General features: G+C 44.8%; 1 protein-coding gene across 3 annotated transcripts in view; it reads left to right on the top strand.

The window, feature by feature from the left end:
* LOC142464319 (uncharacterized) overlaps positions 1 to 15220 on the top strand; it is a 582685-nt gene that overhangs the window by 115876 nt on the left and 451589 nt on the right. Inside the window, exon 1 of one of the 3 annotated variants that reach the window (XM_075567813.1) lies at positions 2691 to 2730. The exons of the other annotated variants lie outside the window; for them this stretch is intronic. The gene's annotated coding sequence lies outside the window, so the exon portion shown is untranslated. Of the gene's footprint in view, positions 1 to 2690; positions 2731 to 15220 lie in introns of those variants that run through there. 3 annotated transcript variants of the gene reach the window in all.

Raw genomic sequence — 15220 nt, 5'->3', positions numbered from 1 at the left:
ATGATTTATACACACATAGTAATATAACAGACTGCTGGGGAAATACATCTCAGACCTGGGGCAATTCTGCTGAAGCAGGGGGATGCAGATCAACATATACACAGATCCCATTAACCCCTCATACCCCGATCATGACACCTCCCCTCCTCAAATGGTGCCCACTAGGCCAGATACCTCAGCCTGGGCCATGGCAGCTTTTGAGGATTCACAGTCAGAGGGGTTCTTTTGCCGCGCAACGCCATTAACAGGGCTGTGCCCTCTGCTCCTCTTAGGGTGGATGGTAAAGTCTGAGTCCTCTAGGGGCCAGCCCCACCTCTGCAGGGTGGCATTTCCCCAGGTGGCATAAGCCACTACTCTGTGAACTAGGGTGCACTTCACATACACCCCAGGGGGTTCACTGGCCAGGGCCAGCTTCAGGGTTTGGGAGCGCCCTCCCCAGGCAGGAAACCAGACAGGCAGCACAGACCGTCGCCCCTGAGTCAAGTCAGTCAAAATAGGAGTCGCAATCCTAGCTAGTAGGGACCCCCTCTGCGCTTGCTCTTCGGCTGCCTGTAAATCCTTGGGCTGACTGCAGCCAGCTCCTTCCTGCAGGTATATCCCTACATACCTCAACATCTCCTTCACTATGCTGCCCTCTCCTTCTGCAGATACCTCTGGCTGATCTGAGAACAGAACCATATGCTGTTCTACCCTAACCCCGGCTACTGCTCCTGGCTGCCTACCTACCTGTGACGGTCGTGAGGATTTGGCCCGGGATTAAAGGGTTTACACCCCAATTGGCCACCCTCTAACCTCACCAGGGAGACAAGGGGTTAACTGGGCTGAGGTCCAGAAATGTGATTTAACCCTTGTTATAACATGAAAATGTATATTCCCCTGTTCCCATGTGTTATTGTTATATCAGTGTCTGCATCACACAAACACTGGGATCCATCCGGGAGTGCAAGGGTTAATAATTCGTTAGTGATTATAGCCCTTTGTGTAATTTTCTTTGCAGGGACAGAAATCAGAGGAAATTTCTTTGGCAATAAGGCAGCAAATGGTCAAGGGAAGTGTCCCAATGTCTAGAATTTAAGTGCTGTTCAAAGGATTTTGTCACCTACACTGTTTACAGGAGGGCGGAGGGGACTCAAACCAGAGCAGGCTTTCAGTGTCCCACTTCACACCTTACAACAAAGGGTTTCCTGCCAGGAATTCTGTTTAGTAGACTGGCTGGCATTAATGATGCAAATGTGGGGCTGCAGAAATGAGACCCCAGAGTGCTACTGCGCCTGTGCCAACTAGCAGGGGGGCATGTATCAAAAGGCATTCCCACGTTAGAGAGTGGCTGGAGGTAATTGCAAACCAATCACCTGTACTTAAATGTTAAGGATAGAGTTACAAAAGGTATATAACTTTTGGTAACCCAGATATCCATGTTGGTCTTCTGATAACATCTGAATTGCTACCTGATTGCTGAGAGAAATTCTATGCAATGTCTTGGCATGATGAAGAGTGCTGTATGAACTGCCAGTCCAGATGTGACTGTTTCATCATTTCCATCTTTAAGTAAGTGTCTATATTTTGCCTGTTAATTGTATAATCTGTTGTGTTCACCTTTATCAAGGAATAAATTATATTTTATCATATCTAAGTCTCGTCCCAGTTCAAACCCAGTTATATATATATATATATTTTTGGTGTAAATTACAGCCTGTCATAAGCTATCGTGACCCACAGCCCTACCTCACTCAGCTCCCACCCTAGGCAATTCTAACCTAGCCAAGGGAACTACCTGTGCATGCACCTCTCCCGGACCCAGCGTCCACATCACCAGGAACGAGACCAGGGATACCTGTACACAAGCACCCGCCTTACCCCCTGGCCAGCAGGCATCACGGAGGTGGCAGAACTCTGCTACTGCCCCTGATGCCTCCAGCTCAGAGCAAGGCTGCAACAGCTGGGCTCTAGTCCGAGAGACCCCCTGATGCCCCGCCAGTGGAATGGGGAAGGCTACCTGCACTAACTGCTGCCTCTCCTCCCCGGCTACCACTAGCTCACTCAGCTCCCCCTAGGCAATCCTATCCTAGCCAAGGTGACTAACTGTGCCTCTCTCCCCCCTCACTGTACCTCTCTCCCCCCTCATTGCGCCTCTCTCCCCTCTCACTGCGCCTCTCTCCTTCCCCTCACTGTGACTCTCTCTCCCCCTCACTGTGCCTCTCTCTTCCCTTCACTGTGCCTCTCTCACCATCACTGTGTCTCTCTCCCCTTCACTGTGCCTCTGTCCTCCCTCACTGTGCCTCTCCTTCCCTTCACTGGCCTCTCTGTCCCCACTTTGTGCCTCTCCCCCACCCTCACTGTACCTTTCCCCCCTCACTGTGTAACTCTCTCTCCCCCCTTCACTGTGCCTCTCCCCCCTTCACTGTGCCTCTCCCCCCCCACTGTGCCTCTCTCCCTCCTCACTGTGCCTCTCTCCCTCCTGACTGTGCCTCTCTCCCTCCTCACTGTGCTTATCTCCCCCCCTCACTGTGCCTTCAAGCTGTATTACTTAGTATGGGCATAACCCTTATTCAATATGGCGGCTCGATCTTCAGTGGCGCCTGTGACCATGTGCAGGACTCGCAAGCCTCCTATTGGCTGTGACAGCAGACTGTGACGTCAACAGGGGGAGTGCCCTGTTTGAACATGGCATTAGTACTGCAGCACCATGCAGGATCCAAACCGTGGATTCTGATCCCGGGAGCAGAGAAGGTGATTAGTCTTATCCCATTCTCCTCTTATCCCTGTACCCCCCTCCCTATAACTACGCAATAAGGGGCATGGTGAGGGGGGGAGAGGCACAGTGAGGGGGGAGGGAGCAGAGAGACACAGTGAGGGGGGGAGAGGGGCACAGTGAGGGGGGGAGAAGGGCACAGTGAGGGAGGGGGAGAGGGGCACAGTGAGGGAGGGGGGAGAGGGGCACAGTGAGGGGGGGGAGAGGGGCACAGTGAGGGGGGGGAGAGGGGCACAGTGAGGGGGGGGAGGGGCACAGTGAGGGGGGGGAGAGGGGCACAGTGAGGGGGGGGGAGAGGGGCACAGTGAGGGGGGGGGGGAGAGGGGCACAGTGAGGGGGGGGGGGAGGGGCACAGTGAGGGGGGGAGGGGCACAGTGAGGGGGGGGAGGGGCACAGTGAGGGGGGGGAGGGGCACAGTGAGGGGGGGGAGGGGCACAGTGAGGGGGGGAGGGGCACAGTGAGGGGGGGGAGGGGCACAGTGAGGGGGGGGGAGGGGCACAGTGAGGGGGGGAGGGGCACAGTGAGGGGGGGGAGGGGCACAGTGAGGGGGGGGAGGGGCACAGTGAGGGGGGGAGGGGCACAGTGAGGGGGGGAGGGGCACAGTGAGGGGGGGGAGGGGCACAGTGAGGGGGGGAGGGGCACAGTGAGGGGGGGAGGGGCACAGTGAGGGGGGGGAGGGGCACAGTGAGGGGGGGAGGGGCACAGTGAGGGGGGGGAGGGGCACAGTGAGGGGGGGAGGGGCACAGTGAGGGGGGGAGGGGCACAGTGAGGGGGGGAGGGGCACAGTGAGGGGGGGAGGGGCACAGTGAGGGGGGGGAGGGGCACTGGATTGAAAACTGGATTGCACCTGGATTGAAAACTGGTTAAAGGACAGACAACAGAGGGTTCATAAGCAACTTGAAAAAATGAAAGTAAATAAGGCACCTGGCCCCGATGGCATACATCCAAGAGTTCTCAAGGAGTTAAGCTCAGTAATAGTAAAACCATTATATTTAATATTCAAGGACTCCATTTCCACAGGTTTAGTACCACAAGATTGGCGTAAAGCAGATGTGGTGCCTATATTTAAAAAGGGAGCTAGATCACAACCGGGAAATTACAGACCTGTAAGCCTGACTTCAATAGTAGGGAAACTACTTGAAGGTTTAATACGGGATAATATTCAGGAATACCTAATGGAAAACAAAATTATTAGTAATAGTCAACGTGGATTTATGAAGGATAGATCTTGCCAAACTAACCTTATTTGTTTCTTTGAGGAGGTAAGTAGGAATTTAGACCAGGGTAATGCAGTTGATGTGGTCTACTTAGATTTTGCAAAGGCTTTTCATACGGTATCACACAAGAGGTTAGTTTACAAAATCAAGAAAATTGGACTCAGTAATAATATATGCACCTGGGTTGAAAACTGGTTAAAGGACATACAACAGAGGGTTGTCATAAATGGAACTTTTTCAGGTTGGGCTAAAGTCGTGAGTGGAGTACCTCAGGGATCGGTACTGGGACCCCTGCTTTTTAACTTGTTTATTAATGACCTTGAAGTTGGCATCGAGAGCAAAGTCTCCATCTTTGCTGGTGATACTAAATTGTGTAAGGCAGTGTGAAGATTGAGATAATGTGAGTGGCTATCATCACCTCCATTTTGGCCTAAACCACCATTTTCTGAGTGTTTGCTATATGAATGTATATTTGTCTCATTCATGAATGAATGAATGAACTGTGAATGTTTGAATCTGCAGAGTATCGCTCCTAGATATAACTAACCCTTTTTAATTCCTACAAGGCAGGCAAGAATTGAAATAGCATTCGTAAGCAATTTCTCATGTCTTAAAGATATTCCTGCTGACCATAGTGTAGTTATCTACAATACACATACAGGGCTGAACACAGTAACTCCCTTATGTCACATGGTTAAGAGGCCCACATTATGGTAAATTATCGATAAGAATATAGCAATGTAAAGCATATATATGTATCAACTAATATATTTTTGCATGTCATCATATCATCATTTATCTATAAGCCAGCCCTCTTAAGGGGTGTATTACTCATTTTGAAATGTATAAAAATGTGATACTAAGCAATATGTTTTCAGAGGCTTGAGTTCTTTCTGAATTCTTGTCTCCCAAATTGTGCCTTGGTACAGATAAACTCATGTGTTACTTTTTGAACCCTGTATTTGACTCATTGATCTTATTTCTAAGCTTTGACAGATGGCGGCCCTTGAAAGGGACACCCAACATCTCGGGACCAGGAAACCCAGACGGAGAAACTGCCTACATTACTCAAACGTGCACACTTGGAATAAGGTATGGCTTTATCCTTTTTAACAGAAAAAGCCGTTAGATTAAAGTTTGAGTAATCTGTAGACAGTTTGTTCTTTATGGGCAACCTACCTGAGTGACGGGACACCCTGTATCACGTGAGTTTATCAATATTATACTGATCAGGTATTGTTATTGTTGTTTTTGTATTATTGCCATAAACTCAGGTTATACCGTGTGCCGCTAAACGGCAGGGCCAAGTAAGGGCCCGGAAGGTATAATAATTAATAAGGTGTTAAGTCTCCTAGAACTTGGGGAGAGAACTATTGTTAAGGAACAGCAGGAAACTGTTTTTAAGGCCACTGTTCCTTAACTCTATATTCTACTTATATTATACCAAGGGTTGGGGCACCTTATTGGTACATGGTCAACTAACGTTGATCGGTGTAAGGTACATGGTCAGCTAACGTTGATCGGTGTAATAGAGGAGAATTATGGGGAAACCTACATTCTCAGTCGCCGGCGCAGGGTACGTCCCTTGAAATTATGTGTGGACTTTATGGCAATAAAATGTTTTAAAAATGGATATTTAGTGACGCAGAATATATTGAATAAGAAGGAAAGTGAAACATATCAGGCTCAGTTTTAAAAATAACTGCAGCATTATTGGACCCCCCTTTTTTCTAATCCCCTTTTCCTCATCTCCCTTCCCTCACCCTTTTTCACTGAAAGGTCACAGGAGTTGCATGTCTGTGAGGCACAGGAGTTGCATGTCTGTGAGACATGGAAGTTAATTAGTAATCTAGGAAGAAATGGCTTGAATTTAAGAATGTTAAAGTAGTTTTTTAGGAATGAATGCATTAATACTGCATGGAAGAAAAAGAGGACATCCTCTTTAAATGTTTTTTGTTTGTTTTTATCTAAGAAAGCTCATAGAAACTAGTTTGATGGCATAATAATATACATGTCATGGAGTAAAGTGTTTGTATGCCACTCCTCTGATAGTTAATGTATGTATGTATGAATGTCTTTATTCATATAGCGCCATTAGTGTACATAGCGCTTCACATTGTCACTTGTTGTACTAATCATAAAAATAACAAATAATCTCTTGTAAAAGGGTCATTTAAGTTTAAACCCTTTTGTCAAAGTGTATTAAGCCTGCTGCCATTTACAAGGCATGACAGTAGCATTTAAAATAAACCTAGGAAGTATTGTATGTTAAAGTCTGTTAGTGTAATATTTTAAAAGAGAATGAAAATTTGGCAGTTGTAAAAAGAAGTCATTTCACCCTGACTCAAATTGAATTTGTATTTTTTTCGCAGTAGCACATGTTTGTTCCTGGGCGTAGGAAATACTGTGTTACAATATTTAAATGAAGTTTTAAAATTTAAATTGCATGTGCTGATTTAGAGGAGTCAGGACTAAAAGAAAGGTATATCTAGAATGCAAAGTTTTAAAAAGTAAATGTTTATTTTTTATTTAAACAAAAAGAAAGAGTCTGATCTTATGGAGTAAGGAAGCTTTATTAAGTTTTACTCTGGCCCATAAGATTAAGATCGTGTTGGAGTTTTGTAGAAAGAAGAATGAATGTTAAAAGAAGATAAACTCAGAGAACGTGTGTATGTGTCTATGTGGGTGTGTGTAAGAAAGATAAGGAATTATAAATATATAGTAAATAAAACAATAAGATTTATGTTTTATAAGAAGGGTTGCAAAGATGGTTTTGTGTTTGTTTTTGTGTTATCAAGGTTTTTCTGTTCAAACTTATATTAGGAAACTAACGGTTTGTTTTCTTAAATACACTGCTCGTCTGATTTTTGAACAGCAGTTATTTAAAAGAGGGAAGGTTAAAAGCAGCCAAGCGGGCTGGCCCCCCTCCTCCAGCTTAAGGAATGTACAAAGACCACGTTCCAGACATGAAAAGTTAACTAGAAGCTGGAAAAAAAAAAAAAAGTATGGGGAAAGAGAATGATATTGTAATTTATTTATTTTTGGCACTGAGTTTGCAGGATCAAACAGGTCTGTTTTGGGTTTTTATCTTAGGGTTAGGGTTAGGGTCTTTTTTTTATCTTATTTTTTGTAAAGTTCATTTTGCTCTGTATCAGAGAAATGTGAAATTATGCTTTTTGTTTTTTGTATCTATTTTAGAATAAATACCTCATAGTTTATGAAATGCTTTAGATGGCATAGCTCCCATTATGTAGGAATTATTACAAGAAGGGGTTATAATCCCCACATGCAGTATCCAAATTACCTCTACGCAGAAACCAGTAAACACATTTCAATTCTATTTGTTCTAATTAGGAGATGTTTTTTAACGCTATTTGTTATAATTGTTTCATTAACAATACAATAATATTTAATATGTATTTCCGTATTTGAATAGTGTCAAAAGTATACTCAGTACTTCACAAAGCGTACAATATAAACAAGTAAGCATAAAATCAGATATGAAATAATTTTTCCTATAAAGTTAACTGCATATGTGATGTATTTTTATAACTTTTAACCATTACCTCTCCTTTCCCTCCAAAAGGTGTCTTAATTTGAACCCTGATCTATAGCCTCTCATTTTAAAGAATGCAACTGTAGGCAATCTAGATTTTATTTTTTAAAGCAGTAGCTATTGTCAAATTCATTATAAATATATATTTAAATCTCAAGCTGCTGATGTTTTAAATTCCATCATCCTTTATGTCGTATGTTGTTCACATGTCATAGGATTTGCATATGAACAAAAGAGGATAATTTATATGATTTTCCATAACACACCTGTCTATATGCGGACTCTGCCTATTTTGTTCATTGCAACATTACCTTGTGTGTGTTGTTTTGTTATTTATCCTTGAATATTTCTTGCCGAAATGACTCCATTCATATTGTGTTGTGTTTTGGTGCTGTTTACTCATTGCTACACATAGCAACATGTTATTTCATGAATATTCATATAGAGAGGGATATACCCCATCTCTTTACATTTTCCAGCATAACTATTGGATAGCTTTATTTTGAGTCTGTTTGGGAACTAAGTATTAATGTGATAAGCTGCTACTACGCAGTGTTTTGTGGTGAAGCTAATTAGCATTGTTAGTATATTATGGTCACTGGCCCCTCATGTTCTGATAGGGCTTTGTGTTCATATTAGCATTTTTGTTTACCGTATACTGTCTGTTTCGTTCACATGGGGACTCTTTTATTTATGATTTATTAGTTGTCATTTTATGCATTTTGTAAGTTTTTAGCTTGTAAAAAAGTTGTATACGTTTTAGTTGTGTTTTAGTTAAGTTTATGTGGATATTTCCCATTTGGTCTGTAATAAATTTGATATTAGTGGTATTAGTTATTTAACTGGTACTTTATGTATATTTTGCAGTTTACAATGAGTGCAAGCTTTAGGGACTTTTAGTGACAACCTCTTGCCACTTATCAGTGTTCTCTTACGATACTTTCCTATGCACCGTTGATTTCTTTCTTTTGTAAGTTGGTGAGCAAGGTATTTTTTGTGTTTATTTTATACGCGGATGCCAAGATAGTGGTGAAAAACAAAAAAAATTTGTGCTGATACTAAATTATAGTGGCTAAAAGCGCTCTCCTTGTGCTTTTATTAATGAAATGTTTAAGTCTCTCCAAACTTAGGTGCAGCTTATACAGTCTACCAAGGAGAATACAAAGCAGCATCATCGCAAGAAAAAAGTGCCGGCACCACCGTAAACAGTTAACAAAGATAAAGAATCATCAAGCCAGCGTTTTTTACCAAAGTGTTTCTAGGCACAATAATCCTAGAACATTTAACCACCGAGGAATTAAGACTTCAGGCAAGGCCCGGTCTTAAACGAACAATTTGCTTTTTCTGAACTCAATATTATCAAGGCCCGGACTTAAATGAACAATTTGTTTTTTCAGGACTCCATATTATTTTTATGCTTTAGAGTGTGTTTTTAAGATGTATGCCCCGCTAGGCAAGATCAGCCTACACCATCCAGATGATGATAAGGGATGATCAGTTTTGAAATATTTGTAATGTTTATTGTTTTATGGTCACATCAGTTTGCAGACAATCATACAATCTTGCACAATGCTACACAGGTTAATGGGTCACAAGGGAATATATACAATGAATCCCTGCCATACTCTAGTGGCCCCCAATGACGTAAGAGAGAATTACATTTAACCCCTTGAGTAGGGATACCTTACACTAATGCCGAATTTAAAATGATGAAATGTTAATTTGAATTTGTTTACAGGAAACTTTTCTAAACCGAATTCCACTGGTAAATGAGGTTCCTGTAGGTGGAAATTACACTGGGAACAACAATCAATTTATGGGTCAGGTGTCTCCACCAACTAATGAAACTTGTATAAAAATGTATTTACAGCCCTGAACTAAAAATTTACAGGGAGGATGTAGCCTTAATTTTTCAGTTTAATTAATATAGTAAAAAGTGCTTACACAAATTCTAGTTTACCTAGGGGAGTGTATTGGATTTGTGGAAAATGGGCCTACAGAGTATTACCATGTGGTTGGACAGGGTCCTGCTATCTAGGTACAATTGTACCTGCCTTTACAATGACCCACTGGCAGGATCAGGAATAGCAGAGCCACTTCCAACACACAGGGTTTGAAAAGTAGTCTATGGAAAGAACAATTTTGGGCTTGCTTATTTCCTAATGTAGGAGTTGAGTTGCTATATGACAGGCTCAATGTACTTACGGATGTACTGGATGATGTTCTCAATCATACAACTACATTCATTAATTTACTTAATCAAGAACAGGTACAGATTAGATTAATGGCCCTACAGAATAGAATGGCTCTGGACTATATTTTAGCGTGTGCCCGAGTTAAAGAGCAATGTTATGTTATTTAGAGATCAAAGTGGTAAGATTGAGCATGAGGTAGAGAAGATCGCAGAGATACAGGAGAGATTAAGGAAAGGTGGAGATAAGAGGTGTGTTTTGTTAGGAATTACCATGTTGGTTGGTTTTCTAGAAGCGAAACTGATGAATGGATTTGTCTGTGTGTTTGCTGTTCTGATTGTTTTGTATGTCTGTGCCATGTGCAGTAAATCTATACTGCAAAGGTGTGTAACACCCTCTACCCAGGCCATGCCACTGATCACAGACGACACTACGGAAGATGCAATCTCAGAAGGAAAAGTCAGTCCTCCTCAATGGAATACAGATGAAGATGATGGCAGAAAGACCAACCTGGCTGAGATGATAGCCAGCAGCTCTGTGAGTTTCCAGAACTATCGGAGCCATGCAAATTGGGGCCCTCCAGGCCAGTGCAACGCTTCTGAGTTTTATCTGAATTATCCTTAAAAGACTATGTTTTCAAGAATAAAAAGAGAGGACTGTGAAGATTGAGATAATGTGAGTGGCTATCATCACCTCCATTTTGGCCTAAACCACCATTTTCTGAGTGTTTGCTATATGAATGTATATTTGTCTCATTCATGAATGAATGAATGAACTGTGAATGTTTGAATCTGCAGAGTATCGCTCCTAGATATAACTAACCCTTTTTAATTCCTACAAGGCAGGCAAGAATTGAAATAGCATTCGTAAGCAATTTCTCATGTCTTAAAGATATTCCTGCTGACCATAGTGTAGTTATCTACAATACACATACAGGGCTGAACACAGTAACTCCCTTATGTCACATGGTTAAGAGGCCCACATTATGGTAAATTATCGATAAGAATATAGCAATGTAAAGCATATATATGTATCAACTAATATATTTTTGCATGTCATCATATCATCATTTATCTATAAGCCAGCCCTCTTAAGGGGTGTATTACTCATTTTGAAATGTATAAAAATGTGATACTAAGCAATATGTTTTCAGAGGCTTGAGTTCTTTCTGAATTCTTGTCTCCCAAATTGTGCCTTGGTACAGATAAACTCATGTGTTACTTTTTGAACCCTGTATTTGACTCATTGATCTTATTTCTAAGCTTTGACAGCAGGGTTTCCCAAACTTTTTTTTCCGTGACCCGGTTATTTTTTAACTTCTTTTTCGTGACCCACTAAAAATGTTATCGCCTATACTGGCCTATAGGGCCTGCACAGACACACACAGCCACTGATATACACACACACACACACACACACAGCCACTGATACACACACAGACACACATACACAGCCACTGATACACACACACACACAGCCACTGACACACGCAGCCACTGACACACACACAGAGTCACTGATACACACACACAGCCACTGACACACACACCCAGCCACTGACACACACGCAGCCACACACACAGAGACACTGCTACACACACAGAGACACTGCTACACACACAGAGACACTGCTACACACACAGAGACACTGCTACACACACAGAGACACTGCTACACACACACACTGCTACACACACAGAGACACTGCTACACACACACACACACACACACACACACACACACACACACACACACACACACACACACACACACACACACACACACACACACACACACACACACACACACACACACACACACACACAAACACACTGATACACACACACAGACACTGATACTGATACACACAGACACTGATTCACACACACACTCGCTCTCCCCTATATGCACACAGACACAAACAGTGAATTACAGGCAACGACGGATGTGAGTGACTGGAGGGGGGCCAGGGACACTTGCGTGGTTGGGAGGCTAGGGGGCCAGGGACACTTTAGGGGGCCAGGGACACATGGGTGGGTGGGAGTCTAGGGACACTTGGGTGGGTGAGAGGCTAGGGGGCCAGGGATACTTGGGTGGGTGAGAGGCTAGGGGGCCAGGGACACTTGGGTGGGTGGGAGGCTAGGGGGCCAGGGACACTTGGGTGGGTGAGAGGCTAGGGGGCCAGGGACACTTGGGTGGGTGGGAGGCTAGGGGGCCAGGGACACTTGGGTGGGTGGGAGGCTAGGGGGCCAGGGACACTTGGGTGGGTGAAAGGATAGGTGGCCAGGGACACTTGTGTGGGTGAGAGGATAGGGGGCCAGGGACACTTGGGTGGGTGAGAGGCTAGGGGGCCAGGGACACTTGGGTGGGTGAGAGGCTAGGGGGCCAGGGACACTTGGGTGGGTGAGAGGCTAGGGGGCCAGGGACACTTGGGTGGGTGAGAGGCTCGGGGGCCAGGGACACTTGGGTGGGTGGGAGGCTCGGGGGCTAGGGACACTTGGGTGGGTGGGAGGCTAGGGGGCCAGAGACACTTGGGTTGGTGGCTAGGGGGCCAGGGACACTTGGGTTGGAGGCAGTGACTGGGTGGGGTGACTTACCTTGCCGCCGGACGCTTTCCCCTGCTGCCCCCGATATCCCCTGCTGCCCGGGACGGGAGGTGGGCTTGGGGGCATGGGAGGTGGGCTCGGGAGGGGGTGCCATGGGAGGTGAGCTCGGGAAGCTGGCCGCGGGGGGAAGCAGGCCGCAGTAGGAGCTTGTACTTCCACCCTCCCCCATGTAACGTGCGGGCCGCAGAAGAGCTGGTACTTCCTCCTTCACCCCACGTTGGGAGCGGGGGGGGAGGAAGGGAGCGGGCCCTGCACAAGCGCGCGGGACCGCGGGGGGAATCGCCGCCATTTTTTTAAACTTGAGCGGGGGGACGGGAGACACCGCGCGGCCAGCCTAGCTGCGACCCGGCAATTTTGGTGCCGTGGCCCGGTGCCAGGTCGCGACCCACCATTTGGGAAACGCTGGTGTAAGGTAATAGAATCAGAGCAGGATGTAATTTCTCTTCAGAAGGACTTGGAGAGACTGGAAACGTGGGCAGGTAAATGGCAAATGAGGTTTAATACAGATAAATGTAAGGTTATGCATTTGGGATGCAAGAATAAAAAGGCGACTTACAAATTAAATGGAGATATATTGGGGGAATCCTTGATGGAGAAGGATTTAGGAGTGCTTGTAGACAGCAGGCTTAGCAATAGTGCCCAATATCATGCAGTAGCTGCAAAGGCAAACAAGATCTTATCTTGCATCAAACGGGCAGTGGATGGAAAGGAAGTAAATATAATTATGCCCCTTTACAAAGCATTAGTAAGACCACACCTTGAATATGGAGTACAATTTTGGGCACTAATCCTTAGATAAGGCATTATGGAACTAGAGAGAGTGCAGAGAAGAGCCACCAAATTAATAAAGGGGATGGGCAATCTAACTTATGAGGAGAGGCTAGCTAAATTAGATTTATTTACATTAGAAAAGAGGCGTCTAAGAGGGGATATGATAACTATATACAAATATATTCAGGGACAATACAAGGAGCTTACAGAAGAACTTTTCATCCCACGGGTAGTACAAAGGACTCGGGGCCATCCCTTAAGCTTGGAGTAAAGGAAATTTCACCAGCAACAAAGGAAAGGGCAGTTAAAATGTGGAATTCATTACCCATGGAGACTGTGATGACAGATACAATAGATTTGTTCAAAAAAAGGTTGGACATCTTTTTAGATGGGAAAGGTAGACAGGGATATACCAAATAAGTATACATGGGAAGGATGTTGATCCAGGGATTCATCCAATTGCCAATTCTTGGTGTCAGGAAGGAATTAATTTTTCCCCTTAATGGGGTTTTTGTTTGCCTTCCTCTGGATCAATAAGTAAGTATAGATATAGGATAAAGTATCTGTTGTCTAAATTTAGCATAGGTTGAACTTGATGGAGCTACGTCTTTTTTCAACCTCATCTACTATGTAACTATGTAACATCCCACAATGCCTTGCTGCTGTGGATGTTTATCAAATATTTTACCAGGAAGTAATACATTGAGAGTTACCGCTCGTTTTCAAGTATGTCCTGGGCACAGAGTTAAGACAAATAATACATGGTTACAAATACAGTTACATAAATGAACAGGGTATACATTATATACAAGACATTGCATGCACAGTTAAAGATAATATATATTATGGGCAAATGAAACAGTTACAGACCAGATTAAAATGTGTGACAGCCTTAGATTTGAAAGAACTTAAACTGGTGGTGGGTGTGAGAATCTCTGGTAGGCTGTTCCAGTTTTGGGGTGCACGGTAAGAGAAGGAGGAGCGGCCGGATACTTTGTTGAGCCTTGGGACCATGAACAGTCTTTTGGAGTCTGATTTCAGATGATAGGTGCTGCATGTGGTAGGGGTGAGGAGCTTGTTCAGGTAGCTGGGTAGCTTGCCCAGAAAGTATTTGAAGGCAAGACAGGAAAGGTGAACTTTGCGCCTAGATTTGAGTGATGACCAATCTAGCTCTTTGAGCATTTTGCAGTGATGTGTGTTATAGTTGCATTGGAGAACAAAACGACAAATTGAATTGTAGAGGATGTCAAGTTTGCTATGGTGGGTTTGAGGTGCCGAGCCATATACTATGTCTCCATAGTCAATAATTGGCATTAGCGTCTGCTGTGCGATACGCTTTCTGACCAGGAGACTTAGGGAGGATTTGTTCCTGTAAAGCAGCGGTGCACAAACTGGGGGGCGCGAGACTGCCGGCAGGGGGGCGCGGGGTTTAAGCCCGGCGCGCTTCCCGAAGGCACTTAAATTAAGTGCCGGGGGAGCTGCAGGGCCTCTGTAAACCTTTACTTACCTAGGCTCCGGCGGCTTCCTTCCTGCGTCGCCATGGCAACGTGGCATCAAAATGACGCCGCAAGGTCATGTGACGTCATGACGCCAGAGCGCAGGTAAGTGGAGGTTAGGGGGGGCGCGGGAGTGCGGGGACCGCCGGTGGGGGGGCGCAGGGAAAAAGTTTCCCCCCCTGCTGTAAAGTACCCCTAGTTTGGCATAGGTCTTGGTTGTCAGGGTATCAATGTGCATTCCGAATGTTAAGTGGGAGTCAAACCATATGCCCAGGTATTTAAAACTAGTGACGGGTTTGGGTGGTGTTAGCGTTGGTTCTAATCTGGATCTCTGGATATAGATGTAACTGTAGAGTTTCCGAGGCTTGTTCTATGTGTAACGGGTATTCCCTCTGGTCTGACCCCCCCAATCTCATATTGGCCCGTGTGGTCTAACCAGTCGACATTACATGTTCGTATCTGGTGGTGCACCTGTAGGTAACAGGGCTCCTGAATCTCCCGCATGATGGTATTAGGGGATTGTCACCCAAGACAGGCAGCTGAGGTAGTGGGTGCGAGTCCTACCTATATCACGTGCAGCGCCTCCACCTCATCAGGATCTATGCGTCCGCAGGGAGATGGTCCTGATGA

Source organism: Ascaphus truei, chromosome 12, assembly GCF_040206685.1.
Source record: "Ascaphus truei isolate aAscTru1 chromosome 12, aAscTru1.hap1, whole genome shotgun sequence".
In the NCBI taxonomy this organism is placed as follows: Eukaryota; Metazoa; Chordata; class Amphibia; order Anura; family Ascaphidae; genus Ascaphus; species Ascaphus truei.
The sequence above is the reverse complement of the archived record's forward strand: the minus strand, read 5'-3'. Positions and strand labels throughout refer to the sequence as shown.